The following is a 26,968-nucleotide window of genomic DNA, read 5'->3' on the forward strand; positions in this document are numbered from 1 at the left end:
TATTGCAGGAGCCACTTGGCTCTATCAAACCAGCCGACTCGGCACTGGTGCCACCTTTCATATGGGAACCATCCTGCGTATCGGGGATTTTCAGGAGCCAGCAGGCCATTCCCAGCCACAGGCGCCCAAACAAAAACTATGGGCCTTTTCCCTGGCAAACAAAACTCACACACCCCGCTTCTGGTTGGCAGATTGCAGGAGCCACATGGCTCTATCAAACCAGCCCAACTTGGCACTGGTGCCCCCTTGGGTCTGGGAACCATTCTGCGTATCGTGGATTTTCAGGAGCCAGCCGGCCATTCCCAGCCACAGGCCCCCAAACACAAACTATGGGCCTTTACCCTGGCAAACAAAACTCACACACCCAGCTTCTGGCTGGCAGATTGCAGGAGCCACATGGCTCTATCAAACCAGCCCGACTTGGCATTGGTGCCATTTTTCATTTGGGAAGCATCTTGCGTATCGTGGATTTTCAGGAGCCAGCATGCCACTCCCAGCCACAGGCCCCCAAATAGAAACTACGGCCCTTTTCCCTGGAAGTAAAACTGACCGGCCCATCTTCTGGCTGGCAGATTGCAGGAGCCACTTGGCTCTATCAAACCAGCCCGACTCGGCACTGGTGCCCCTTTGGTCTGGGAATCATCCTGCATCTCGTGGATTTTCAGGAGCCAGCCGGCCACTCCCAGCCACAGGCCCCCAAACACAAACTGTGGGCCTTTTCCCTGGCAAACAAAACTCACCCACCCCGCTCCTGGCTGGCAGATTGCAGGAGACACTTGGCTCTATCAAACCAGCCCGACACGGCACTGGTGCCACCTTTCATCTGGGAACCATCCTGTGTATCGGTGATTTTCAGGTGCCAGCTGGCCACTCCCAGCCACAGGCCCCCGAACACAAACTACGGCCTTTTTCCCTGGAAGAAAAACTGACCTGCCCATCTTCTGGCTGGCAGATTGCAGGAGCCACTTGGCTCCATCAAACCAGTCCGACTTGGCACTGGTGCTACCTTTCATCTGGGAACCATCCTGCGTATCGTGGATTTTCAGGAGCCAGCCGGCCATTCCCAGCCACTGGCCCCCGAAAACAAACCACAGCCCTTTTCCCTGGCAAACAAAACTCACCCACCCCGCTTCTGGCTGGCAGATTGCAGGAGACACTTGGCCCAATCTTACCAGCCGGCTTGGCACTGGTGCCACCTTTCATCTGGGAACCATCCTGTGTATCGGGGATTTTCAGGAGCCAGCAGGCCACTCCCAGCCACAGGCCTAAAACACAAACTACGGCCCTATTCCCTGGCAAACAAAACTCACCCGCCCCGTTTATGGCTGGCAGATTGCATGAGCCACTTGGCTCTATCAAACTAGCCCGACTCGGCACTGGTGCCACCTTTCATCTGGGAACCATCCTGCGTATGGTGGATTTTCAGGAGCCTGCCGGCCACACCCAGCCACAGGCCCCCAAACACAAACTACAGCCCTTTTCCCTGGAAGTAAAACTGACCTGCCCATCTTCTGGCTGGCAGATTGCAGGAGCCACTTGCCTCTATCAAACCAGCCCGACTTGGCACTGGTGCCCCCTTGGGTCTGGGAACCATCCTGCGTGTCGTGGATTTTCAGGAGCCAGCCGGCCACTCCCAGCCACAGGCCCCCAACACACACCACGGCCCTTTACCCTGGCAAACAAAACTGACCCTCTCCGCTTCTGGCTGGCAGATTGCAGGAGCCACTTGGCTCTATCAAACCAGCCCGACTCGGCACTGGTGCCCCTTTGGTCTGGGAATCATCCTGCATCTCGTGGATTTTCAGGAGCCAGCAGGACACTCCCAGCCACAGGCCCCCAAACACAAACTGTGGGCCTTTTCCCTGGCAAACAAAACTCACCCACCCCGCTCCTGGCTGGCAGATTGCAGGAGCCACTTGGCTCTATCAAACCAGCCCGACACGGCACTGGTGCAACCTTTCATCTGGGAGCCATCCTGTGTATCGGGGATTTTCAGGTGCCAGCTGGCCACTCCCAGCCACAGGCCCCCGAACACAAACTACGGCCTTTTTCCCTGGAAGAAAAACTGACCTGCCCATCTTCTGGCTGGCAGATTGCAGGAGCCACTTGGCTCCATCAAACCAGTCCGACTTGGCACTGGTGCTACCTTTCATCTGGGAACCATCCTGCGTATCGTGGATTTTCAGGAGCCAGCAGGCCATTCCCAGCCACTGGCCCCCGAAAACAAACCACGGCCCTTTTCCCTGGCAAACAAAACTCACCCACCCCGCTTCTGGCTGGCAGATTGCAGGAGCCACTTGGCCCTATCAAACCACCCGGCTTGGCACTTGTGCCACCATTCATCTGGGAACCATCCTGCGTATCGTGGATTTTCAGGAGCCAGCTGCCCCTACCAGCTACAGGACCCCAAACACAAACGATGGCCCTTTTCCCTGAAAAAAAACTCAGCTGCCCCGCATCTGGAAGGCAGATTGTAGGAGTCACATGGTAATACACGACTTGGAATTGGTGCCACCATTCATCTGGAAACCATCCTGCGTATCGTGGATTTTCAGGAGCCAGCCGGCCACTCCCAGCCACAGTCCCCCGTAAACAAACCACGGCACTTTTCCATGGCAAAAAAAACTCAGCTGCCTGGCTTCTGAATGGTAGATTGCAGAAGCCACTTTGTACTATCATACCAGTCCGACTTGGCAGTGGTGCCACCTTAGGTCTGGGAATCATCCTGCGTATCGTGGATTTTCAGGAGCCAGCAGGCCACTCTCATCCACAGGCCCCCAAACATATACCAGGGCGCTTTTCGCAGGCAAAAAAAACTCACACGCCCCGCTTCTGGCTAGCAGATTGCAGGAGACACTTGGCTCTATCAAACCAACCTGACTCGGCATGGTGCCACCTTTCATCTGGGAACCATCCTGTGTATCGGGGATTTTAAGGAGCCAGCCGGCCACTCCCAGCCACAGGCCCCCAAACACAAACTACGGCCCTTTTCCCTGGCAAACAACACTCACCCGCCCCGTTTATGGCTGGCAGATTGCAGGAGCCACTTGGCTCTATCAAACCAGCCTGACTCGGCACTGGTGCCCCCTTGGGTCTGGGATCCATCCTGCGCGGCGTGGATTTTAAGGATCCACCCAGCCATTCCCAACCACCGGCCCCCGAAAACAAACCACGGCCCTTTTCCCTGGCAAACAAAACTCAGCTGCCTGGCTTCTGAATGGTAGATTGCAGAAGCCACTTTGTACTATCATACCAGTCCGACTTGGCAGTGGTGCCACCTTACGTCTGGGAATCATCCTGCGTGATGTGGATTTTCAGGAGCCAGCCGGCCACTCTCATCCACAGGCCCCCAAACATATACGAGGGCCCTTTTCTCAGGCAAAAAAAACTCACCCGACCCGCTTCTGGCTAGCAGATTGCAGGAGACACTTGGCTCTATCAAACCAGCCTGACTCGGCACTGGTGCTTCTTTGGTCTGGGAATCATCCTGCGTATAGTTGATTTTCAGGAGCCAGCCAGCCACTCCCAGCCACAGGCCCCCAAACACAGACTACCGGCCCTTTTCCCTGCAAGTAAAACTGACCTGCCCATCTTCTGGCTGTCATATTGCAGGAGCCACTTGGCTCTATCAAACCAGCCGACTCGGCACTGGTGCCACCTTTCATATGGGAACCATCCTGCGTATCGGGGATTTTCAGGAGCCAGCAGGCCATTCCCAGCCACAGGCGCCCAAACAAAAACTATGGGCCTTTTCCCTGGCAAACAAAACTCACACACCCCGCTTCTGGTTGGCAGATTGCAGGAGCCACATGGCTCTATCAAACCAGCCCAACTTGGCACTGGTGCCCCCTTGGGTCTGGGAACCATTCTGCGTATCGTGGATTTTCAGGAGCCAGCCGGCCATTCCCAGCCACAGGCCCCCAAACACAAACTATGGGCCTTTACCCTGGCAAACAAAACTCACACACCCAGCTTCTGGCTGGCAGATTGCAGGAGCCACATGGCTCTATCAAACCAGCCCGACTTGGCATTGGTGCCATTTTTCATTTGGGAAGCATCTTGCGTATCGTGGATTTTCAGGAGCCAGCATGCCACTCCCAGCCACAGGCCCCCAAATAGAAACTACGGCCCTTTTCCCTGGAAGTAAAACTGACCGGCCCATCTTCTGGCTGGCAGATTGCAGGAGCCACTTGGCTCTATCAAACCAGCCCGACTCGGCACTGGTGCCCCTTTGGTCTGGGAATCATCCTGCATCTCGTGGATTTTCAGGAGCCAGCCGGCCACTCCCAGCCACAGGCCCCCAAACACAAACTGTGGGCCTTTTCCCTGGCAAACAAAACTCACCCACCCCGCTCCTGGCTGGCAGATTGCAGGAGACACTTGGCTCTATCAAACCAGCCCGACACGGCACTGGTGCCACCTTTCATCTGGGAACCATCCTGTGTATCGGTGATTTTCAGGTGCCAGCTGGCCACTCCCAGCCACAGGCCCCCGAACACAAACTACGGCCTTTTTCCCTGGAAGAAAAACTGACCTGCCCATCTTCTGGCTGGCAGATTGCAGGAGCCACTTGGCTCCATCAAACCAGTCCGACTTGGCACTGGTGCTACCTTTCATCTGGGAACCATCCTGCGTATCGTGGATTTTCAGGAGCCAGCCGGCCATTCCCAGCCACTGGCCCCCGAAAACAAACCACGGCCCTTTTCCCTGGCAAACAAAACTCACCCACCCCGCTTCTGGCTGGCAGATTGCAGGAGACACTTGGCCCAATCTTACCAGCCGGCTTGGCACTGGTGCCACCTTTCATCTGGGAACCATCCTGTGTATCGGGGATTTTCAGGAGCCAGCAGGCCACTCCCAGCCACAGGCCTAAAACACAAACTACGGCCCTATTCCCTGGCAAACAAAACTCACCCGCCCCGTTTATGGCTGGCAGATTGCATGAGCCACTTGGCTCTATCAAACTAGCCCGACTCGGCACTGGTGCCACCTTTCATCTGGGAACCATCCTGCGTATGGTGGATTTTCAGGAGCCTGCCGGCCACACCCAGCCACAGGCCCCCAAACACAAACTACAGCCCTTTTCCCTGGAAGTAAAACTGACCTGCCCATCTTCTGGCTGGCAGATTGCAGGAGCCACTTGGCTCTATCAAACCAGCCCGACTTGGCACTGGTGCCCCCTTGGGTCTGGGAACCATCCTGCGTGTCGTGGATTTTCAGGAGCCAGCCGGCCACTCCCAGCCACAGGCCCCCAACACACACCACGGCCCTTTACCCTGGCAAACAAAACTGACCCTCTCCGCTTCTGGCTGGCAGATTGCAGGAGCCACTTGGCTCTATCAAACCAGCCCGACTCGGCACTGGTGCCCCTTTGGTCTGGGAATCATCCTGCATCTCGTGGATTTTCAGGAGCCAGCAGGACACTCCCAGCCACAGGCCCCCAAACACAAACTGTGGGCCTTTTCCCTGGCAAACAAAACTCACCCACCCCGCTCCTGGCTGGCAGATTGCAGGAGCCACTTGGCTCTATCAAACCAGCCCGACACGGCACTGGTGCAACCTTTCATCTGGGAGCCATCCTGTGTATCGGGGATTTTCAGGTGCCAGCTGGCCACTCCCAGCCACAGGCCCCCGAACACAAACTACGGCCTTTTTCCCTGGAAGAAAAACTGACCTGCCCATCTTCTGGCTGGCAGATTGCAGGAGCCACTTGGCTCCATCAAACCAGTCCGACTTGGCACTGGTGCTACCTTTCATCTGGGAACCATCCTGCGTATCGTGGATTTTCAGGAGCCAGCCGGCCATTCCCAGCCACTGGCCCCCGAAAACAAACCACGGCCCTTTTCCCTGGCAAACAAAACTCACCCACTCCGCTTCTGGCTGGCAGATTGCAGGAGACACTTGGCCCAATCTTACCAGCCGGCTTGGCACTGGTGCCACCTTTCATCTGGGAACCATCCTGTGTATCGGGGATTTTCAGGAGCCAGCAGGCCACTCCCAGCCACAGGCCTAAAACACAAACTACGGCCCTATTCCCTGGCAAACAAAACTCACCCGCCCCGTTTATGGCTGGCAGATTGCATGAGCCACTTGGCTCTATCAAACTAGCCCGACTCGGCACTGGTGCCACCTTTCATCTGGGAACCATCCTGCGTATCGTGGATTTTCAGGAGCCAGCCGGCCATTCCCAGCCACTGGCCCCCGAAAACAAACCACGGCCCTTTTCCCTGGCAAACAAAACTCACCCACCCCGCTTCTGGCTGGCAGATTGCAGGAGCCACTTGGCCCTATCAAACCACCCGGCTTGGCACTTGTGCCACCATTCATCTGGGAACCATCCTGCGTATCGTGGATTTTCAGGAGCCAGCTGCCCCTACCAGCTACAGGACCCCAAACACAAACGATGGCCCTTTTCCCTGAAAAAAAACTCAGCTGCCCCGCATCTGGAAGGCAGATTGTAGGAGTCACATGGTAATACACGACTTGGAATTGGTGCCACCATTCATCTGGAAACCATCCTGCGTATCGTGGATTTTCAGGAGCCAGCCGGCCACTCCCAGCCACAGTCCCCCGTAAACAAACCACGGCCCTTTTCCATGGCAAAAAAAACTCAGCTGCCTGGCTTCTGAATGGTAGATTGCAGAAGCCACTTTGTACTATCATACCAGTCCGACTTGGCAGTGGTGCCACCTTAGGTCTGGGAATCATCCTGCGTATCGTGGATTTTCAGGAGCCAGCAGGCCACTCTCATCCACAGGCCCCCAAACATATACCAGGGCGCTTTTCGCAGGCAAAAAAAACTCACACGCCCCGCTTCTGGCTAGCAGATTGCAGGAGACACTTGGCTCTATCAAACCAACCTGACTCGGCATGGTGCCACCTTTCATCTGGGAACCATCCTGTGTATCGGGGATTTTCAGGAGCCAGCCGGCCACTCCCAGCCACAGGCCCCCAAACACAAACTACGGCCCTTTTCCCTGGCAAACAACACTCACCCGCCCCGTTTATGGCTGGCAGATTGCAGGAGCCACTTGGCTCTATCAAACCAGCCTGACTCGGCACTGGTGCCCCCTTGGGTCTGGGATCCATCCTGCGCGGCGTGGATTTTAAGGATCCACCCAGCCATTCCCAGCCACCGGCCCCCGAAAACAAACCACGGCCCTTTTCCCTGGCAAACAAAACTCAGCTGCCTGGCTTCTGAATGGTAGATTGCAGAAGCCACTTTGTACTATCATACCAGTCCGACTTGGCAGTGGTGCCACCTTACGTATGGGAATCATCCTGCGTGATGTGGATTTTCAGGAGCCAGCCGGCCACTCTCATCCACAGGCCCCCAAACATATACGAGGGCCCTTTTCTCAGGCAAAAAAAACTCACCCGACCCGCTTCTGGCTAGCAGATTGCAGGAGACACTTGGCTCTATCAAACCAGCCTGACTCTGCACTGGTGCTTCTTTGGTCTGGGAATCATCCTGCTTATAGTTGATTTTCAGGAGCCAGCCAGCCACTCCCAGCCACAGGCCCCCAAACACAGACTACCGGCCCTTTTCCCTGGAGGTAAAACTGACCTGCCCATCTTCTGGCTGGCAGATTGCAGGAGCCACATGGCTCTATCAAACCAGCCCGACTTGGCACTGGTGCCCCCTTGGGTCTGGGAACCATTCTGCGTATCGTGGATTTTCAGGAGCCAGCCGGCCATTCCCAGCCACAGGCCCCCAAACACAAACTATGGGCCTTTACCCTGGCAAACAAAACTCACACACCCAGCTTCTGGCTGGCAGATTGCAGGAGCCACATGGCTCTATCAAACCAGCCCGACTTGGCATTGGTGCCATTTTTCATTTGGGAAGCATCTTGCGTATCGTGGATTTTCAGGAGCCAGCATGCCACTCCCAGCCACAGGCCCCCAAATAGAAACTACGCCCCTTTTCCCTGGAAGTAAAACTGACCGGCCCATCTTCTGGCTGGCAGATTGCAGGAGCCACTTGGCTCTATCAAACCAGCCCGACTCGGCACTGGTGCCCCTTTGGTCTGGGAATCATCCTGCATCTCGTGGATTTTCAGGAGCCAGCCGGCCACTCCCAGCCACAGGCCCCCAAACACAAACTGTGGGCCTTTTCCCTGGCAAACAAAACTCACCCACCCCGCTCCTGGCTGGCAGATTGCAGGAGACACTTGGCTCTATCAAACCAGCCCGACACGGCACTGGTGCCACCTTTCATCTGGGAACCATCCTGTGTATCGGTGATTTTCAGGTGCCAGCTGGCCACTCCCAGCCACAGGCCCCCGAACACAAACTACGGCCTTTTTCCCTGGAAGAAAAACTGACCTGCCCATCTTCTGGCTGGCAGATTGCAGGAGCCACTTGGCTCCATCAAACCAGTCCGACTTGGCACTGGTGCTACCTTTCATCTGGGAACCATCCTGCGTATCGTGGATTTTCAGGAGCCAGCCGGCCATTCCCAGCCACTGGCCCCCGAAAACAAACCACGGCCCTTTTCCCTGGCAAACAAAACTCACCCACCCCGCTTCTGGCTGGCAGATTGCAGGAGACACTTGGCCCAATCTTACCAGCCGGCTTGGCACTGGTGCCACCTTTCATCTGGGAACCATCCTGTGTATCGGGGATTTTCAGGAGCCAGCAGGCCACTCCCAGCCACAGGCCTAAAACACAAACTACGGCCCTATTCCCTGGCAAACAAAACTCACCCGCCCCGTTTATGGCTGGCAGATTGCATGAGCCACTTGGCTCTATCAAACAAGCCCGACTCGGCACTGGTGCCACCTTTCATCTGGGAACCATCCTGCGTATGGTGGATTTTCAGGAGCCTGCCGGCCACACCCAGCCACAGGCCCCCAAACACAAACTACAGCCCTTTTCCCTGGAAGTAAAACTGACCTGCCCATCTTCTGGCTGGCAGATTGCAGGAGCCACTTGGCTCTATCAAACCAGCCCGACTTGGCACTGGTGCCCCCTTGGGTCTGGGAACCATCCTGCGTGTCGTGGATTTTCAGGAGCCAGCCGGCCACTCCCAGCCACAGGCCCCCAACACACACCACGGCCCTTTACCCTGGCAAACAAAACTGACCCTCTCCGCTTCTGGCTGGCAGATTGCAGGAGCCACTTGGCTCTATCAAACCAGCCCGACTCGGCACTGGTGCCCCTTTGGTCTGGGAATCATCCTGCATCTCGTGGATTTTCAGGAGCCAGCAGGACACTCCCAGCCACAGGCCCCCAAACACAAACTGTGGGCCTTTTCCCTGGCAAACAAAACTCACCCACCCCGCTCCTGGCTGGCAGATTGCAGGAGCCACTTGGCTCTATCAAACCAGCCCGACACGGCACTGGTGCAACCTTTCATCTGGGAGCCATCCTGTGTATCGGGGATTTTCAGGTGCCAGCTGGCCACTCCCAGCCACAGGCCCCCGAACACAAACTACGGCCTTTTTCCCTGGAAGAAAAACTGACCTGCCCATCTTCTGGCTGGCAGATTGCAGGAGCCACTTGGCTCCATCAAACCAGTCCGACTTGGCACTGGTGCTACCTTTCATCTGGGAACCATCCTGCGTATCGTGGATTTTCAGGAGCCAGCCGGCCATTCCCAGCCACTGGCCCCCGAAAACAAACCACGGCCCTTTTCCCTGGCAAACAAAACTCACCCACTCCACTTCTGGCTGGCAGATTGCAGGAGACACTTGGCCCAATCTTACCAGCCGGCTTGGCACTGGTGCCACCTTTCATCTGGGAACCATCCTGTGTATCGGGGATTTTCAGGAGCCAGCAGGCCACTCCCAGCCACAGGCCTAAAACACAAACTACGGCCCTATTCCCTGGCAAACAAAACTCACCCGCCCCGTTTATGGCTGGCAGATTGCATGAGCCACTTGGCTCTATCAAACTAGCCCGACTCGGCACTGGTGCCACCTTTCATCTGGGAACCATCCTGCGTATCGTGGATTTTCAGGAGCCAGCCGGCCATTCCCAGCCACTGGCCCCCGAAAACAAACCACGGCCCTTTTCCCTGGCAAACAAAACTCACCCACCCCGCTTCTGGCTGGCAGATTGCAGGAGCCACTTGGCCCTATCAAACCACCCGGCTTGGCACTTGTGCCACCATTCATCTGGGAACCATCCTGCGTATCGTGGATTTTCAGGAGCCAGCTGCCCCTACCAGCTACAGGACCCCAAACACAAACGATGGCCCTTTTCCCTGAAAAAAAACTCAGCTGCCCCGCATCTGGAAGGCAGATTGTAGGAGTCACATGGTAATACACGACTTGGAATTGGTGCCACCATTCATCTGGAAACCATCCTGCGTATCGTGGATTTTCAGGAGCCAGCCGGCCACTCCCAGCCACAGTCCCCCGTAAACAAACCACGGCCCTTTTCCATGGCAAAAAAAACTCAGCTGCCTGGCTTCTGAATGGTAGATTGCAGAAGCCACTTTGTACTATCATACCAGTCCGACTTGGCAGTGGTGCCACCTTAGGTCTGGGAATCATCCTGCGTATCGTGGATTTTCAGGAGCCAGCAGGCCACTCTCATCCACAGGCCCCCAAACATATACCAGGGCGCTTTTCGCAGGCAAAAAAAACTCACACGCCCCGCTTCTGGCTAGCAGATTGCAGGAGCCACTTGGCTCTATCAAACCAGCCTGACTCGGCACTGGTGCCCCCTTGGGTCTGGGATCCATCCTGCGCGGCGTGGATTTTAAGGATCCACCCAGCCATTCCCAGCCACCGGCCCCCGAAAACAAACCACGGCCCTTTTCCCTGGCAAACAAAACTCAGCTGCCTGGCTTCTGAATGGTAGATTGCAGAAGCCACTTTGTACTATCATACCAGTCCGACTTGGCAGTGGTGCCACCTTACGTATGGGAATCATCCTGCGTGATGTGGATTTTCAGGAGCCAGCCGGCCACTCTCATCCACAGGCCCCCAAACATATACGAGGGCCCTTTTCTCAGGCAAAAAAAACTCACCCGACCCGCTTCTGGCTAGCAGATTGCAGGAGACACTTGGCTCTATCAAACCAGCCTGACTCTGCACTGGTGCTTCTTTGGTCTGGGAATCATCCTGCTTATAGTTGATTTTCAGGAGCCAGCCAGCCACTCCCAGCCACAGGCCCCCAAACACAGACTACCGGCCCTTTTCCCTGGAGGTAAAACTGACCTGCCCATCTTCTGGCTGGCAGATTGCAGGAGCCACATGGCTCTATCAAACCAGCCCGACTTGGCACTGGTGCCCCCTTGGGTCTGGGAACCATTCTGCGTATCGTGGATTTTCAGGAGCCAGCCGGCCATTCCCAGCCACAGGCCCCCAAACACAAACTATGGGCCTTTACCCTGGCAAACAAAACTCACACACCCAGCTTCTGGCTGGCAGATTGCAGGAGCCACATGGCTCTATCAAACCAGCCCGACTTGGCATTGGTGCCATTTTTCATTTGGGAAGCATCTTGCGTATCGTGGATTTTCAGGAGCCAGCATGCCACTCCCAGCCACAGGCCCCCAAATAGAAACTACGCCCCTTTTCCCTGGAAGTAAAACTGACCGGCCCATCTTCTGGCTGGCAGATTGCAGGAGCCACTTGGCTCTATCAAACCAGCCCGACTCGGCACTGGTGCCCCTTTGGTCTGGGAATCATCCTGCATCTCGTGGATTTTCAGGAGCCAGCCGGCCACTCCCAGCCACTGGCCCCCAAACACAAACTGTGGGCCTTTTCCCTGGCAAACAAAACTCACCCACCCCGCTCCTGGCTGGCAGATTGCAGGAGACACTTGGCTCTATCAAACCAGCCCGACACGGCACTGGTGCCACCTTTCATCTGGGAACCATCCTGTGTATCGGTGATTTTCAGGTGCCAGCTGGCCACTCCCAGCCACAGGCCCCCGAACACAAACTACGGCCTTTTTCCCTGGAAGAAAAACTGACCTGCCCATCTTCTGGCTGGCAGATTGCAGGAGCCACTTGGCTCCATCAAACCAGTCCGACTTGGCACTGGTGCTACCTTTCATCTGGGAACCATCCTGCGTATCGTGGATTTTCAGGAGCCAGCCGGCCATTCCCAGCCACTGGCCCCCGAAAACAAACCACGGCCCTTTTCCCTGGCAAACAAAACTCACCCACCCCGCTTCTGGCTGGCAGATTGCAGGAGACACTTGGCCCAATCTTACCAGCCGGCTTGGCACTGGTGCCACCTTTCATCTGGGAACCATCCTGTGTATCGGGGATTTTCAGGAGCCAGCAGGCCACTCCCAGCCACAGGCCTAAAACACAAACTACGGCCCTATTCCCTGGCAAACAAAACTCACCCGCCCCGTTTATGGCTGGCAGATTGCATGAGCCACTTGGCTCTATCAAACAAGCCCGACTCGGCACTGGTGCCACCTTTCATCTGGGAACCATCCTGCGTATGGTGGATTTTCAGGAGCCTGCCGGCCACACCCAGCCACAGGCCCCCAAACACAAACTACAGCCCTTTTCCCTGGAAGTAAAACTGACCTGCCCATCTTCTGGCTGGCAGATTGCAGGAGCCACTTGGCTCTATCAAACCAGCCCGACTTGGCACTGGTGCCCCCTTGGGTCTGGGAACCATCCTGCGTGTCGTGGATTTTCAGGAGCCAGCCGGCCACTCCCAGCCACAGGCCCCCAACACACACCACGGCCCTTTACCCTGGCAAACAAAACTGACCCTCTCCGCTTCTGGCTGGCAGATTGCAGGAGCCACTTGGCTCTATCAAACCAGCCCGACTCGGCACTGGTGCCCCTTTGGTCTGGGAATCATCCTGCATCTCGTGGATTTTCAGGAGCCAGCAGGACACTCCCAGCCACAGGCCCCCAAACACAAACTGTGGGCCTTTTCCCTGGCAAACAAAACTCACCCACCCCGCTCCTGGCTGGCAGATTGCAGGAGCCACTTGGCTCTATCAAACCAGCCCGACACGGCACTGGTGCAACCTTTCATCTGGGAGCCATCCTGTGTATCGGGGATTTTCAGGTGCCAGCTGGCCACTCCCAGCCACAGGCCCCCGAACACAAACTACGGCCTTTTTCCCTGGAAGAAAAACTGACCTGCCCATCTTCTGGCTGGCAGATTGCAGGAGCCACTTGGCTCCATCAAACCAGTCCGACTTGGCACTGGTGCTACCTTTCATCTGGGAACCATCCTGCGTATCGTGGATTTTCAGGAGCCAGCCGGTCATTCCCAGCCACTGGCCCCCGAAAACAAACCACGGCCCTTTTCCCTGGCAAACAAAACTCACCCACTCCACTTCTGGCTGGCAGATTGCAGGAGACACTTGGCCCAATCTTACCAGCCGGCTTGGCACTGGTGCCACCTTTCATCTGGGAACCATCCTGTGTATCGGGGATTTTCAGGAGCCAGCAGGCCACTCCCAGCCACAGGCCTAAAACACAAACTACGGCCCTATTCCCTGGCAAACAAAACTCACCCGCCCCGTTTATGGCTGGCAGATTGCATGAGCCACTTGGCTCTATCAAACTAGCCCGACTCGGCACTGGTGCCACCTTTCATCTGGGAACCATCCTGCGTATCGTGGATTTTCAGGAGCCAGCCGGCCATTCCCAGCCACTGGCCCCCGAAAACAAACCACGGCCCTTTTCCCTGGCAAACAAAACTCACCCACCCCGCTTCTGGCTGGCAGATTGCAGGAGCCACTTGGCCCTATCAAACCACCCGGCTTGGCACTTGTGCCACCATTCATCTGGGAACCATCCTGCGTATCGTGGATTTTCAGGAGCCAGCTGCCCCTACCAGCTACAGGACCCCAAACACAAACGATGGCCCTTTTCCCTGAAAAAAAACTCAGCTGCCCCGCATCTGGAAGGCAGATTGTAGGAGTCACATGGTAATACACGACTTGGAATTGGTGCCACCATTCATCTGGAAACCATCCTGCGTATCGTGGATTTTCAGGAGCCAGCCGGCCACTCCCAGCCACAGTCCCCCGTAAACAAACCACGGCCCTTTTCCATGGCAAAAAAAACTCAGCTGCCTGGCTTCTGAATGGTAGATTGCAGAAGCCACTTTGTACTATCATACCAGTCCGACTTGGCAGTGGTGCCACCTTAGGTCTGGGAATCATCCTGCGTATCGTGGATTTTCAGGAGCCAGCAGGCCACTCTCATCCACAGGCCCCCAAACATATACCAGGGCGCTTTTCGCAGGCAAAAAAAACTCACACGCCCCGCTTCTGGCTAGCAGATTGCAGGAGACACTTGGCTCTATCAAACCAACCTGACTCGGCATGGTGCCACCTTTCATCTGGGAACCATCCTGTGTATCGGGGATTTTCAGGAGCCAGCCGGCCACTCCCAGCCACAGGCCCCCAAACACAAACTACGGCCCTTTTCCCTGGCAAACAACACTCACCCGCCCCGTTTATGGCTGGCAGATTGCAGGAGCCACTTGGCTCTATCAAACCAGCCTGACTCGGCACTGGTGCCCCCTTGGGTCTGGGATCCATCCTGCGCGGCGTGGATTTTAAGGATCCACCCAGCCATTCCCAGCCACCGGCCCCCGAAAACAAACCACGGCCCTTTTCCCTGGCAAACAAAACTCAGCTGCCTGGCTTCTGAATGGTAGATTGCAGAAGCCACTTTGTACTATCATACCAGTCCGACTTGGCAGTGGTGCCACCTTACGTATGGGAATCATCCTGCGTGATGTGGATTTTCAGGAGCCAGCCGGCCACTCTCATCCACAGGCCCCCAAACATATACGAGGGCCCTTTTCTCAGGCAAAAAAAACTCACCCGACCCGCTTCTGGCTAGCAGATTGCAGGAGACACTTGGCTCTATCAAACCAGCCTGACTCTGCACTGGTGCTTCTTTGGTCTGGGAATCATCCTGCTTATAGTTGATTTTCAGGAGCCAGCCAGCCACTCCCAGCCACAGGCCCCCAAACACAGACTACCGGCCCTTTTCCCTGGAGGTAAAACTGACCTGCCCATCTTCTGGCTGGCAGATTGCAGGAGCCACATGGCTCTATCAAACCAGCCCGACTTGGCACTGGTGCCCCCTTGGGTCTGGGAACCATTCTGCGTATCGTGGATTTTCAGGAGCCAGCCGGCCATTCCCAGCCACAGGCCCCCAAACACAAACTATGGGCCTTTACCCTGGCAAACAAAACTCACACACCCAGCTTCTGGCTGGCAGATTGCAGGAGCCACATGGCTCTATCAAACCAGCCCGACTTGGCATTGGTGCCATTTTTCATTTGGGAAGCATCTTGCGTATCGTGGATTTTCAGGAGCCAGCATGCCACTCCCAGCCACAGGCCCCCAAATAGAAACTACGGCCCTTTTCCCTGGAAGTAAAACTGACCGGCCCATCTTCTGGCTGGCAGATTGCAGGAGCCACTTGGCTCTATCAAACCAGCCCGACTCGGCACTGGTGCCCCTTTGGTCTGGGAATCATCCTGCATCTCGTGGATTTTCAGGAGCCAGCCGGCCACTCCCAGCCACTGGCCCCCAAACACAAACTGTGGGCCTTTTCCCTGGCAAACAAAACTCACCCACCCCGCTCCTGGCTGGCAGATTGCAGGAGACACTTGGCTCTATCAAACCAGCCCGACACGGCACTGGTGCCACCTTTCATCTGGGAACCATCCTGTGTATCGGTGATTTTCAGGTGCCAGCTGGCCACTCCCAGCCACAGGCCCCCGAACACAAACTACGGCCTTTTTCCCTGGAAGAAAAACTGACCTGCCCATCTTCTGGCTGGCAGATTGCAGGAGCCACTTGGCTCCATCAAACCAGTCCGACTTGGCACTGGTGCTACCTTTCATCTGGGAACCATCCTGCGTATCGTGGATTTTCAGGAGCCAGCCGGCCATTCCCAGCCACTGGCCCCCGAAAACAAACCACGGCCCTTTTCCCTGGCAAACAAAACTCACCCACCCCGCTTCTGGCTGGCAGATTGCAGGAGACACTTGGCCCAATCTTACCAGCCGGCTTGGCACTGGTGCCACCTTTCATCTGGGAACCATCCTGTGTATCGGGGATTTTCAGGAGCCAGCAGGCCACTCCCAGCCACAGGCCTAAAACACAAACTACGGCCCTATTCCCTGGCAAACAAAACTCACCCGCCCCGTTTATGGCTGGCAGATTGCATGAGCCACTTGGCTCTATCAAACAAGCCCGACTCGGCACTGGTGCCACCTTTCATCTGGGAACCATCCTGCGTATGGTGGATTTTCAGGAGCCTGCCGGCCACACCCAGCCACAGGCCCCCAAACACAAACTACAGCCCTTTTCCCTGGAAGTAAAACTGACCTGCCCATCTTCTGGCTGGCAGATTGCAGGAGCCACTTGGCTCTATCAAACCAGCCCGACTTGGCACTGGTGCCCCCTTGGGTCTGGGAACCATCCTGCGTGTCGTGGATTTTCAGGAGCCAGCCGGCCACTCCCAGCCACAGGCCCCCAACACACACCACGGCCCTTTACCCTGGCAAACAAAACTGACCCTCTCCGCTTCTGGCTGGCAGATTGCAGGAGCCACTTGGCTCTATCAAACCAGCCCGACTCGGCACTGGTGCCCCTTTGGTCTGGGAATCATCCTGCATCTCGTGGATTTTCAGGAGCCAGCAGGACACTCCCAGCCACAGGCCCCCAAACACAAACTGTGGGCCTTTTCCCTGGCAAACAAAACTCACCCACCCCGCTCCTGGCTGGCAGATTGCAGGAGCCACTTGGCTCTATCAAACCAGCCCGACACGGCACTGGTGCAACCTTTCATCTGGGAGCCATCCTGTGTATCGGGGATTTTCAGGTGCCAGCTGGCCACTCCCAGCCACAGGCCCCCGAACACAAACTACGGCCTTTTTCCCTGGAAGAAAAACTGACCTGCCCATCTTCTGGCTGGCAGATTGCAGGAGCCACTTGGCTCCATCAAACCAGTCCGACTTGGCACTGGTGCTACCTTTCATCTGGGAACCATCCTGCGTATCGTGGATTTTCAGGAGCCAGCCGGTCATTCCCAGCCACTGGCCCCCGAAAACAAACCACGGCCCTTTTCCCTGGCAAACAAAACTCACCCACTCCACTTCTGGCTGGCAGATTGCAGGAGACACTTGGCCCAATCTTACCAGCCGGCTTGGCACTGGTGCCACCTTTCATCTGGGAACCATCCTGTGTATCGGGGATTTTCAGGAGCCAGCAGGCCACTCCCAGCCACAGGCCTAAAACACAAACTACGGCCCTATTCCCTGGCAAACAAAACTCACCCGCCCCGTTTATGGCTGGCAGATTGCATGAGCCACTTGGCTCTATCAAACTAGCCCGACTCGGCACTGGTGCCACCTTTCATCTGGGAACCATCCTGCGTATCGTGGATTTTCAGGAGCCAGCCGGCCATTCCCAGCCACTGGCCCCCGAAAACAAACCACGGCCCTTTTCCCTGGCAAACAAAACTCACCCACCCCGCTTCTGGCTGGCAGATTGCAGGAGCCACTTGGCCCTATCAAACCACCCGGCTTGGCACTTGTGCCACCATTCATCTGGGAACCATCCTGCGTATCGTGGATTTTCAGGAGCCAGCTGCCCCTACCAGCTACAGGACCCCAAACACAAACGATGGCCCTTTTCCCTGAAAAAAAACTCAGCTGCCCCGCATCTGGAAGGCAGATTGTAGGAGTCACATGGTAATACACGACTTGGAATTGGTGCCACCATTCATCTGGAAACCATCCTGCGTATCGTGGATTTTCAGGAGCCAGCCGGCCACTCCCAGCCACAGTCCCCCGTAAACAAACCACGGCCCTTTTCCATGGCAAAAAAAACTCAGCTGCCTGGCTTCTGAATGGTAGATTGCAGAAGCCACTTTGTACTATCATACCAGTCCGACTTGGCAGTGGTGCCACCTTAGGTCTGGGAATCATCCTGCGTATCGTGGATTTTCAGGAGCCAGCAGGCCACTCTCATCCACAGGCCCCCAAACATATACCAGGGCGCTTTTCGCAGGCAAAAAAAACTCACACGCCCCGCTTCTGGCTAGCAGATTGCAGGAGACACTTGGCTCTATCAAACCAACCTGACTCGGCATGGTGCCACCTTTCATCTGGGAACCATCCTGTGTATCGGGGATTTTCAGGAGCCAGCCGGCCACTCCCAGCCACAGGCCCCCAAACACAAACTACGGCCCTTTTCCCTGGCAAACAACACTCACCCGCCCCGTTTATGGCTGGCAGATTGCAGGAGCCACTTGGCTCTATCAAACCAGCCTGACTCGGCACTGGTGCCCCCTTGGGTCTGGGATCCATCCTGCGCGGCGTGGATTTTAAGGATCCACCCAGCCATTCCCAGCCACCGGCCCCCGAAAACAAACCACGGCCCTTTTCCCTGGCAAACAAAACTCAGCTGCCTGGCTTCTGAATGGTAGATTGCAGAAGCCACTTTGTACTATCATACCAGTCCGACTTGGCAGTGGTGCCACCTTACGTATGGGAATCATCCTGCGTGATGTGGATTTTCAGGAGCCAGCCGGCCACTCTCATCCACAGGCCCCCAAACATATACGAGGGCCCTTTTCTCAGGCAAAAAAAACTCACCCGACCCGCTTCTGGCTAGCAGATTGCAGGAGACACTTGGCTCTATCAAACCAGCCTGACTCTGCACTGGTGCTTCTTTGGTCTGGGAATCATCCTGCTTATAGTTGATTTTCAGGAGCCAGCCAGCCACTCCCAGCCACAGGCCCCCAAACACAGACTACCGGCCCTTTTCCCTGGAGGTAAAACTGACCTGCCCATCTTCTGGCTGGCAGATTGCAGGAGCCACATGGCTCTATCAAACCAGCCCGACTTGGCACTGGTGCCCCCTTGGGTCTGGGAACCATTCTGCGTATCGTGGATTTTCAGGAGCCAGCCGGCCATTCCCAGCCACAGGCCCCCAAACACAAACTATGGGCCTTTACCCTGGCAAACAAAACTCACACACCCAGCTTCTGGCTGGCAGATTGCAGGAGCCACATGGCTCTATCAAACCAGCCCGACTTGGCATTGGTGCCATTTTTCATTTGGGAAGCATCTTGCGTATCGTGGATTTTCAGGAGCCAGCATGCCACTCCCAGCCACAGGCCCCCAAATAGAAACTACGGCCCTTTTCCCTGGAAGTAAAACTGACCGGCCCATCTTCTGGCTGGCAGATTGCAGGAGCCACTTGGCTCTATCAAACCAGCCCGACTCGGCACTGGTGCCCCTTTGGTCTGGGAATCATCCTGCATCTCGTGGATTTTCAGGAGCCAGCCGGCCACTCCCAGCCACTGGCCCCCAAACACAAACTGTGGGCCTTTTCCCTGGCAAACAAAACTCACCCACCCCGCTCCTGGCTGGCAGATTGCAGGAGACACTTGGCTCTATCAAACCAGCCCGACACGGCACTGGTGCCACCTTTCATCTGGGAACCATCCTGTGTATCGGTGATTTTCAGGTGCCAGCTGGCCACTCCCAGCCACAGGCCCCCGAACACAAACTACGGCCTTTTTCCCTGGAAGAAAAACTGACCTGCCCATCTTCTGGCTGGCAGATTGCAGGAGCCACTTGGCTCCATCAAACCAGTCCGACTTGGCACTGGTGCTACCTTTCATCTGGGAACCATCCTGCGTATCGTGGATTTTCAGGAGCCAGCCGGCCATTCCCAGCCACTGGCCCCCGAAAACAAACCACGGCCCTTTTCCCTGGCAAACAAAACTCACCCACCCCGCTTCTGGCTGGCAGATTGCAGGAGACACTTGGCCCAATCTTACCAGCCGGCTTGGCACTGGTGCCACCTTTCATCTGGGAACCATCCTGTGTATCGGGGATTTTCAGGAGCCAGCAGGCCACTCCCAGCCACAGGCCTAAAACACAAACTACGGCCCTATTCCCTGGCAAACAAAACTCACCCGCCCCGTTTATGGCTGGCAGATTGCATGAGCCACTTGGCTCTATCAAACAAGCCCGACTCGGCACTGGTGCCACCTTTCATCTGGGAACCATCCTGCGTATGGTGGATTTTCAGGAGCCTGCCGGCCACACCCAGCCACAGGCCCCCAAACACAAACTACAGCCCTTTTCCCTGGAAGTAAAACTGACCTGCCCATCTTCTGGCTGGCAGATTGCAGGAGCCACTTGGCTCTATCAAACCAGCCCGACTTGGCACTGGTGCCCCCTTGGGTCTGGGAACCATCCTGCGTGTCGTGGATTTTCAGGAGCCAGCCGGCCACTCCCAGCCACAGGCCCCCAACACACACCACGGCCCTTTACCCTGGCAAACAAAACTGACCCTCTCCGCTTCTGGCTGGCAGATTGCAGGAGCCACTTGGCTCTATCAAACCAGCCCGACTCGGCACTGGTGCCCCTTTGGTCTGGGAATCATCCTGCATCTCGTGGATTTTCAGGAGCCAGCAGGACACTCCCAGCCACAGGCCCCCAAACACAAACTGTGGGCCTTTTCCCTGGCAAACAAAACTCACCCACCCCGCTCCTGGCTGGCAGATTGCAGGAGCCACTTGGCTCTATCAAACCAGCCCGACACGGCACTGGTGCAACCTTTCATCTGGGAGCCATCCTGTGTATCGGGGATTTTCAGGTGCCAGCTGGCCACTCCCAGCCACAGGCCCCCGAACACAAACTACGGCCTTTTTCCCTGGAAGAAAAACTGACCTGCCCATCTTCTGGCTGGCAGATTGCAGGAGCCACTTGGCTCCATCAAACCAGTCCGACTTGGCACTGGTGCTACCTTTCATCTGGGAACCATCCTGCGTATCGTGGATTTTCAGGAGCCAGCCGGCCATTCCCAGCCACTGGCCCCCGAAAACAAACCACGGCCCTTTTCCCTGGCAAACAAAACTCACCCACTCCACTTCTGGCTGGCAGATTGCAGGAGACACTTGGCCCAATCTTACCAGCCGGCTTGGCACTGGTGCCACCTTTCATCTGGGAACCATCCTGTGTATCGGGGATTTTCAGGAGCCAGCAGGCCACTCCCAGCCACAGGCCTAAAACACAAACTACGGCCCTATTCCCTGGCAAACAAAACTCACCCGCCCCGTTTATGGCTGGCAGATTGCATGAGCCACTTGGCTCTATCAAACTAGCCCGACTCGGCACTGGTGCCACCTTTCATCTGGGAACCATCCTGCGTATCGTGGATTTTCAGGAGCCAGCCGGCCATTCCCAGCCACTGGCCCCCGAAAACAAACCACGGCCCTTTTCCCTGGCAAACAAAACTCACCCACCCCGCTTCTGGCTGGCAGATTGCAGGAGCCACTTGGCCCTATCAAACCACCCGGCTTGGCACTTGTGCCACCATTCATCTGGGAACCATCCTGCGTATCGTGGATTTTCAGGAGCCAGCTGCCCCTACCAGCTACAGGACCCCAAACACAAACGATGGCCCTTTTCCCTGAAAAAAAACTCAGCTGCCCCGCATCTGGAAGGCAGATTGTAGGAGTCACATGGTAATACACGACTTGGAATTGGTGCCACCATTCATCTGGAAACCATCCTGCGTATCGTGGATTTTCAGGAGCCAGCCGGCCACTCCCAGCCACAGTCCCCCGTAAACAAACCACGGCCCTTTTCCATGGCAAAAAAAACTCAGCTGCCTGGCTTCTGAATGGTAGATTGCAGAAGCCACTTTGTACTATCATACCAGTCCGACTTGGCAGTGGTGCCACCTTAGGTCTGGGAATCATCCTGCGTATCGTGGATTTTCAGGAGCCAGCAGGCCACTCTCATCCACAGGCCCCCAAACATATACCAGGGCGCTTTTCGCAGGCAAAAAAAACTCACACGCCCCGCTTCTGGCTAGCAGATTGCAGGAGACACTTGGCTCTATCAAACCAACCTGACTCGGCATGGTGCCACCTTTCATCTGGGAACCATCCTGTGTATCGGGGATTTTCAGGAGCCAGCCGGCCACTCCCAGCCACAGGCCCCCAAACACAAACTACGGCCCTTTTCCCTGGCAAACAACACTCACCCGCCCCGTTTATGGCTGGCAGATTGCAGGAGCCACTTGGCTCTATCAAACCAGCCTGACTCGGCACTGGTGCCCCCTTGGGTCTGGGATCCATCCTGCGCGGCGTGGATTTTAAGGATCCACCCAGCCATTCCCAGCCACCGGCCCCCGAAAACAAACCACGGCCCTTTTCCCTGGCAAACAAAACTCAGCTGCCTGGCTTCTGAATGGTAGATTGCAGAAGCCACTTTGTACTATCATACCAGTCCGACTTGGCAGTGGTGCCACCTTACGTATGGGAATCATCCTGCGTGATGTGGATTTTCAGGAGCCAGCCGGCCACTCTCATCCACAGGCCCCCAAACATATACGAGGGCCCTTTTCTCAGGCAAAAAAAACTCACCCGACCCGCTTCTGGCTAGCAGATTGCAGGAGACACTTGGCTCTATCAAACCAGCCTGACTCTGCACTGGTGCTTCTTTGGTCTGGGAATCATCCTGCTTATAGTTGATTTTCAGGAGCCAGCCAGCCACTCCCAGCCACAGGCCCCCAAACACAGACTACCGGCCCTTTTCCCTGGAGGTAAAACTGACCTGCCCATCTTCTGGCTGGCAGATTGCAGGAGCCACATGGCTCTATCAAACCAGCCCGACTTGGCACTGGTGCCCCCTTGGGTCTGGGAACCATTCTGCGTATCGTGGATTTTCAGGAGCCAGCCGGCCATTCCCAGCCACAGGCCCCCAAACACAAACTATGGGCCTTTACCCTGGCAAACAAAACTCACACACCCAGCTTCTGGCTGGCAGATTGCAGGAGCCACATGGCTCTATCAAACCAGCCCGACTTGGCATTGGTGCCATTTTTCATTTGGGAAGCATCTTGCGTATCGTGGATTTTCAGGAGCCAGCATGCCACTCCCAGCCACAGGCCCCCAAATAGAAACTACGGCCCTTTTCCCTGGAAGTAAAACTGACCGGCCCATCTTCTGGCTGGCAGATTGCAGGAGCCACTTGGCTCTATCAAACCAGCCCGACTCGGCACTGGTGCCCCTTTGGTCTGGGAATCATCCTGCATCTCGTGGATTTTCAGGAGCCAGCCGGCCACTCCAAGCCACAGGCCCCCAAACACAAACTGTGGGCCTTTTCCCTGGCAAACAAAACTCACCCACCCCGCTCCTGGCTGGCAGATTGCAGGAGACACTTGGCTCTATCAAACCAGCCCGACACGGCACTGGTGCCACCTTTCATCTGGGAACCATCCTGTGTATCGGTGATTTTCAGGTGCCAGCTGGCCACTCCCAGCCACAGGCCCCCGAACACAAACTACGGCCTTTTTCCCTGGAAGAAAAACTGACCTGCCCATCTTCTGGCTGGCAGATTGCAGGAGCCACTTGGCTCCATCAAACCAGTCCGACTTGGCACTGGTGCTACCTTTCATCTGGGAACCATCCTGCGTATCGTGGATTTTCAGGAGCCAGCCGGCCATTCCCAGCCACTGGCCCCCGAAAACAAACCACGGCCCTTTTCCCTGGCAAACAAAACTCACCCACCCCGCTTCTGGCTGGCAGATTGCAGGAGCCACTTGGCCCTATCAAACCACCCGGCTTGGCACTTGTGCCACCATTCATCTGGGAACCATCCTGCGTATCGTGGATTTTCAGGAGCCAGCTGCCCCTACCAGCTACAGGACCCCAAACACAAACGATGGCCCTTTTCCCTGAAAAAAAACTCAGCTGCCCCGCATCTGGAAGGCAGATTGTAGGAGTCACATGGTAATACACGACTTGGAATTGGTGCCACCATTCATCTGGAAACCATCCTGCGTATCGTGGATTTTCAGGAGCCAGCCGGCCACTCCCAGCCACAGTCCCCCGTAAACAAACCACGGCCCTTTTCCATGGCAAAAAAAACTCAGCTGCCTGGCTTCTGAATGGTAGATTGCAGAAGCCACTTTGTACTATCATACCAGTCCGACTTGGCAGTGGTGCCACCTTAGGTCTGGGAATCATCCTGCGTATCGTGGATTTTCAGGAGCCAGCAGGCCACTCTCATCCACAGGCCCCCAAACATATACCAGGGCGCTTTTCGCAGGCAAAAAAAACTCACACGCCCCGCTTCTGGCTAGCAGATTGCAGGAGACACTTGGCTCTATCAAACCAACCTGACTCGGCATGGTGCCACCTTTCATCTGGGAACCATCCTGTGTATCGGGGATTTTAAGGAGCCAGCCGGCCACTCCCAGCCACAGGCCCCCAAACACAAACTACGGCCCTTTTCCCTGGCAAACAACACTCACCCGCCCCGTTTATGGCTGGCAGATTGCAGGAGCCACTTGGCTCTATCAAACCAGCCTGACTCGGCACTGGTGCCCCCTTGGGTCTGGGATCCATCCTGCGCGGCGTGGATTTTAAGGATCCACCCAGCCATTCCCAGCCACCGGCCCCCGAAAACAAACCACGGCACTTTTCCCTGGCAAACAAAACTCAGCTGCCTGGCTTCTGAATGGTAGATTGCAGAAGCCACTTTGTACTATCATACCAGTCCGACTTGGCAGTGGTGCCACCTTACGTCTGGGAATCATCCTGCGTGATGTGGATTTTCAGGAGCCAGCCGGCCACTCTCATCCACAGGCCCCCAAACATATACGAGGGCCCTTTTCTCAGGCAAAAAAAACTCACCCGACCCGCTTCTGGCTAGCAGATTGCAGGAGACACTTGGCTCTATCAAACCAGCCTGACTCGGCACTGGTGCTTCTTTGGTCTGGGAATCATCCTGCGTATAGTTGATTTTCAGGAGCCAGCCAGCCACTCCCAGCCACAGGCCCCCAAACACAGACTACCGGCCCTTTTCCCTGCAAGTAAAACTGACCTGCCCATCTTCTGGCTGTCATATTGCAGGAGCCACTTGGCTCTATCAAACCAGCCGACTCGGCACTGGTGCCACCTTTCATATGGGAACCATCCTGCGTATCGGGGATTTTCAGGAGCCAGCAGGCCATTCCCAGCCACAGGCGCCCAAACAAAAACTATGGGCCTTTTCCCTGGCAAACAAAACTCACCCACCCCGCTTCTGGTTGGCAGATTGCAGGAGCCACATGGCTCTATCAAACCAGCCCAACTTGGCACTGGTGCCCCCTTGGGTCTGGGAACCATTCTGCGTATCGTGGATTTTCAGGAGCCAGCCGGCCATTCCCAGCCACAGGCCCCCAAACACAAACTATGGGCCTTTACCCTGGCAAACAAAACTCACACACCCAGCTTCTGGCTGGCAGATTGCAGGAGCCACATGGCTCTATCAAACCAGCCCGACTTGGCATTGGTGCCATTTTTCATTTGGGAAGCATCTTGCGTATCGTGGATTTTCAGGAGCCAGCATGCCACTCCCAGCCACAGGCCCCCAAATAGAAACTACGGCCCTTTTCCCTGGAAGTAAAACTGACCGGCCCATCTTCTGGCTGGCAGATTGCAGGAGCCACTTGGCTCTATCAAACCAGCCCGACTTGGCACTGGTGCCCCTTTGGTCTGGGAATCATCCTGCATCTCGTGGATTTTCAGGAGCCAGCCGGCCACTCCCAGCCACAGGCCCCCAAACACAAACTGTGGGCCTTTTCCCTGGCAAACAAAACTCACCCACCCCGCTCCTGGCTGGCAGATTGCAGGAGCCACTTGGCTCTATCAAACTAGCCCGACTCGGCACTGGTGCCACCTTTCATCTGGGAACCATCCTGCGTATCGTGGATTTTCAGGAGCCAGCCGGCCATTCCCAGCCACTGGCCCCCGAAAACAAACCACGGCCCTTTTCCCTGGCAAACAAAACTCACCCACCCCGCTTCTGGCTGGCAGATTGCAGGAGCCACTTGGCCCTATCAAACCACCCGGCTTGGCACTTGTGCCACCATTCATCTGGGAACCATCCTGCGTATCGTGGATTTTCAGGAGCCAGCTGCCCCTACCAGCTACAGGACCCCAAACACAAACGATGGCCCTTTTCCCTGAAAAAAAACTCAGCTGCCCCGCATCTGGAAGGCAGATTGTAGGAGTCACATGGTAATACACGACTTGGAATTGGTGCCACCATTCATCTGGAAACCATCCTGCGTATCGTGGATTTTCAGGAGCCAGCCGGCCACTCCCAGCCACAGTCCCCCGTAAACAAACCACGGCCCTTTTCCATGGCAAAAAAAACTCAGCTGCCTGGCTTCTGAATGGTAGATTGCAGAAGCCACTTTGTACTATCATACCAGTCCGACTTGGCAGTGGTGCCACCTTAGGTCTGGGAATCATCCTGCGTATCGTGGATTTTCAGGAGCCAGCAGGCCACTCTCATCCACAGGCCCCCAAACATATACCAGGGCGCTTTTCGCAGGCAAAAAAAACTCACACGCCCCGCTTCTGGCTAGCAGATTGCAGGAGACACTTGGCTCTATCAAACCAACCTGACTCGGCATGGTGCCACCTTTCATCTGGGAACCATCCTGTGTATCGGGGATTTTCAGGAGCCAGCCGGCCACTCCCAGCCACAGGCCCCCAAACACAAACTACGGCCCTTTTCCCTGGCAAACAACACTCACCCGCCCCGTTTATGGCTGGCAGATTGCAGGAGCCACTTGGCTCTATCAAACCAGCCTGACTCGGCACTGGTGCCCCCTTGGGTCTGGGATCCATCCTGCGCGGCGTGGATTTTAAGGATCCACCCAGCCATTCCCAGCCACCGGCCCCCGAAAACAAACCACGGCCCTTTTCCCTGGCAAACAAAACTCAGCTGCCTGGCTTCTGAATGGTAGATTGCAGAAGCCACTTTGTACTATCATACCAGTCCGACTTGGCAGTGGTGCCACCTTACGTATGGGAATCATCCTGCGTGATGTGGATTTTCAGGAGCCAGCCGGCCACTCTCATCCACAGGCCCCCAAACATATACGAGGGCCCTTTTCTCAGGCAAAAAAAACTCACCCGACCCGCTTCTGGCTAGCAGATTGCAGGAGACACTTGGCTCTATCAAACCAGCCT

The sequence above is a fragment of the Zonotrichia albicollis genome, chromosome 30 (genome assembly GCF_047830755.1).
Source record: "Zonotrichia albicollis isolate bZonAlb1 chromosome 30, bZonAlb1.hap1, whole genome shotgun sequence".
NCBI lineage: Eukaryota > Metazoa > Chordata > Aves > Passeriformes > Passerellidae > Zonotrichia > Zonotrichia albicollis.